Genomic DNA, 3,830 nt, shown 5'->3' with positions numbered 1-3,830 from the left:
CTCAGATACTCACTCAATATTTTTGCTGCTTTTATGGCAACTTTGCAAAGCTGCCTTCACACGGCTACACAGATTCGCTTAAAACACGTCATTATTTGCCCCAGTTCTCCACATGCGCCCTTCACAGCGCACAATTCTTTACCACTCTCTCGGTGTATTTGTTTCGTGGCGCTCGCTCTCACACTCTCACTCATACATTGCTAATTTCTAATGCGTATATAAACCATCAAACAGATTATTGGTGAGCTTTCCGATAAGTGCAGAGCTTTTAGCCGTTTAAGCAGAGAATGTAAATTTTATGAACGCCTGCGTATATGCTTCATTCGCTAGAAGCTTTCCAATTATTAACGGTAGTTTCCACTTTGAAATTTCATATAAAAGTTGCTGGTAAAAAGTCTACGACTGTAGTAGAAAGAAAATACAAATTAAAAGTGTGAAAATAATAACTAATTGAATAGTTAAGGGACTAGAACTATCAGAACCACCTGAATGCACCGTTTTCTCTAAGAACTAGTGCAACCTGAAACTTCACAAAATAATCAATGATTGTGGCATTCAGTGTCAAGTCTGAGAGTGTATTCAACTCTCATCTACACAAATTTCAAATAAGTTCAACATAAGAAACCAAAATAGTATTTAAACTAAAATACTTGTATACTTGTCTTTTATAGTCCGAGGCAGACCGTAGAAAGCGATGCATATGTATTTTGATTGTTCACCTGAAATTCATTGCCCACAATCAATTTACAGCTGTTATATCATGTTATTTGAATTTTTGGGCAGCGTGCTTGTTTGGGAGCCCGCAAAGCACCTTCGCCCGCAGTGCAGAAACTTTCCCAACCCATTCGTATACAAATTATTGAAATATACACAATGGTTGTTGTTTTATTTTACATAAACTTTTTTGGCTTTATTTCATTTCTGTCTATTTTGCTTCTCTATTACCATATGTATTGGTTTGCATGCATACATGTCAATTATTACTTTGAAATTGTTTTACTTCCGAAATGCTGAGTTACTTATTTGTGTGTTGAAATGCATCGCTCAATGGCGTGTTTGTATTTTATCTACTTGACAATTTTTGGTGCCGCATATGTGTGTATGTTCATATGAAACTTGATAGTCTTTGTATATCGTCTTGAATATGTTTTCTTTATTATTTTTCATTTATTCCTTCTTCTTTTAATTAAGTAGATTTCGTATGTATGTATGTATATTCAACACTTTATTATTACTAAATTATCAATTAAATGTCAATTGTAAAAAATCATCGCTTCTTGTTTGCTTTTTTCATTATTCTCTTATTTTGTAGTTGTTTAAATTAAAAACTTATTACTTTACTTAGATTTTAAGCGTGTTTAGTGGTGTTACATACATCTATTATAAACAAGGATGTGACAAAGTTATTACTTTAATATATAAATTTTTTTGTGGTTGTTGTAGTTTTTATCGCACAGAATAGAATGGTACATATAGCAATAGCATACAACAATATATCTAGTACTCCATGGGTTCACAAACAAAATACTGGAAGCAAACAAAGTGGGTAAGCATCTGAGAAGCCTTTGTACACACTTTCTGAGATGAATTTTTCATCAAACTAACATACAAATCCATATTCACCACAAATCAAATATCCAGAACAAAAACGACCATTTTTGCCATCCTCTTTCGATTCTCGGCTCGCTTCACCACCCGACTTTGGGGCTGCCAACTTAGTCACATACGGAAGTATTTACTGGTATTAGTATTCAACACTTACATTCTTAATATGCTTCTTTGCACATATTTCATTTCGAATGTTTTGCTTCGCTGTGCTTATGTAAATTACATTTATTTAAACTTACTCACTAGTTTGGTTTCTTTTACTCACAACTGTATTTCCATGCAATGCACACTTTTTTGCACAAATCCATGTTTTTGTATGTAATGCATTTACTATATTCTATATGTTTTATTTGTATATGTGGAAACTCTAAAACAATTTTACTATTTGCAGACTTGTTGTCGAATGCTTGATGTCTAAAGCGCGCAGAAACGCGCTGCATCTTCGTAATTTTAATCTGACGATCCGGGAAAGGTTTTGATTGTGTACAAAAACACGCTCAATGGTAGAAATAGCGGAGCGACTGAATAAAACACAAAAAATGGAAACAAATAGTTTGATCAACGTAAAAAATATTTCAGGTTCGCAGCAGAATTCTTCGGAATGAGGCTGGAGGTCACACGCTACTATGTCGACCGTATAGTCTATAGCATTATCTTCGAAAAAAAATGTAGATTGAACTTAATTTTTTATTTTGAGTCTCTAATTCAGCCACTTAAGTAAAAACAGTTTATCTATAATATCTTGTTGTCTTGTACATGCTGGGTTTTCCACTAAAACCACAACTTTGAAGTTTCCTCCGATTTCTCTAATTTCCAGTGAAGCACATATATTTATAACTGTAAAGAAGACATATGTAGCTGCAGCTATAAGCGTTCACTTTCGCTGATAATCTGCAAGTATTCGATTTACCATAATTTTTAGTGTTACTGTACTTACGCACTACTTATTTGAAGAAGTTTCGAATCTACGAATTTACTTTTCCAAATATTTCGGCCAAGTACTTATGCAGTCGCCTTCGTAGCTCACCATCGAGGCGTCGATCTAATCGCGTATATGTACTTATATATTAACAATTATGTTTAGTATTTTTTTTTTTTAGTTTTAATCTCTTATAATCCATGAATGTTTTTATTCGTTCGTTTCATTGGTTTTATTCACGTTTGATATAATATTATCAGAGTATGTATATTATATAATAGTAATAGTAACATTTAGAAAGCAGTTCTCTTCTGGTATATAATCGAATTTATGTTTAGTTTTTGTTGTTTTTCATTCTTTTTATATTTTTGCTTTACAAATTGTTTAGATAATTGCTATGTAGTACATATAATATTAATGAATGGTCGCATGAATGCACTTAAATCGCACTATAACTATGTATGTATGTATGTATATGTATAAGTATACATTATAAATAATTCACACAGAACGGTGTGTACGTGCAAAAGAAATAAAAATGCATTTAAGTAATAGAAATTAAAACAAATACTTAACATATGTATATGTGTATGTGTGTGTATAAAAAAAAATCGAATACACAATTTGGCGGTGTCATTGTATTACAATCGTTTCGCTCATTTCGTTATGTTTGGTTGTGTTTATATAAAAAGCATATAGATTCAAAGTGTTCAGTTTTTGTTCTTCGCAGCCGGACTAAAAACGCGTTTGCCTACAAAATGGAAAATTATCTTACAAATGCTGCGAATATGATAAGGAACTATAGAATTTGAGAATTTGTATGCGGCGGTTTATAAAGTTAAATACACAAAAATCATACATATTGGCAAATTTTGTACGAGAGACTTGCTTGATTTACCACCTAAAGACAACTTACGAAGTATTCCGTTTAGCCAAAATAAAGCACAAATAATATACATATTCAACTAAAGCTATGTATGTATGTGGGTAATTATACTATTTGTCCAAGTTTTTTTTTAATAGTAAAACTATGTCTATAGTAGATGTAATATAAATACAGCGAACATCGTATGATCAGTTTGAACATATTTTTTCTTCAAATTTTGTATATATTATTTGTAGATTCATGGAGCGAGCAACGATATATTACACTTAAATATTTTATATGTATGTATTTATTTTTTTATTTAATACGAATTCTTAATAAATTTATAGTACGAAGGTTTAACTTCGAAAGATTTTTTAGAAATATGAAACGTTTGCTTGCATTCCCTACACAAAGCGACATTAACATGAACTACGT

This window comes from Bactrocera oleae, chromosome 4, assembly GCF_042242935.1.
Source record: "Bactrocera oleae isolate idBacOlea1 chromosome 4, idBacOlea1, whole genome shotgun sequence".
NCBI classification, from domain to species: Eukaryota; Metazoa; Arthropoda; class Insecta; order Diptera; family Tephritidae; genus Bactrocera; species Bactrocera oleae.
This window is presented reverse-complemented; position numbering follows the sequence as displayed.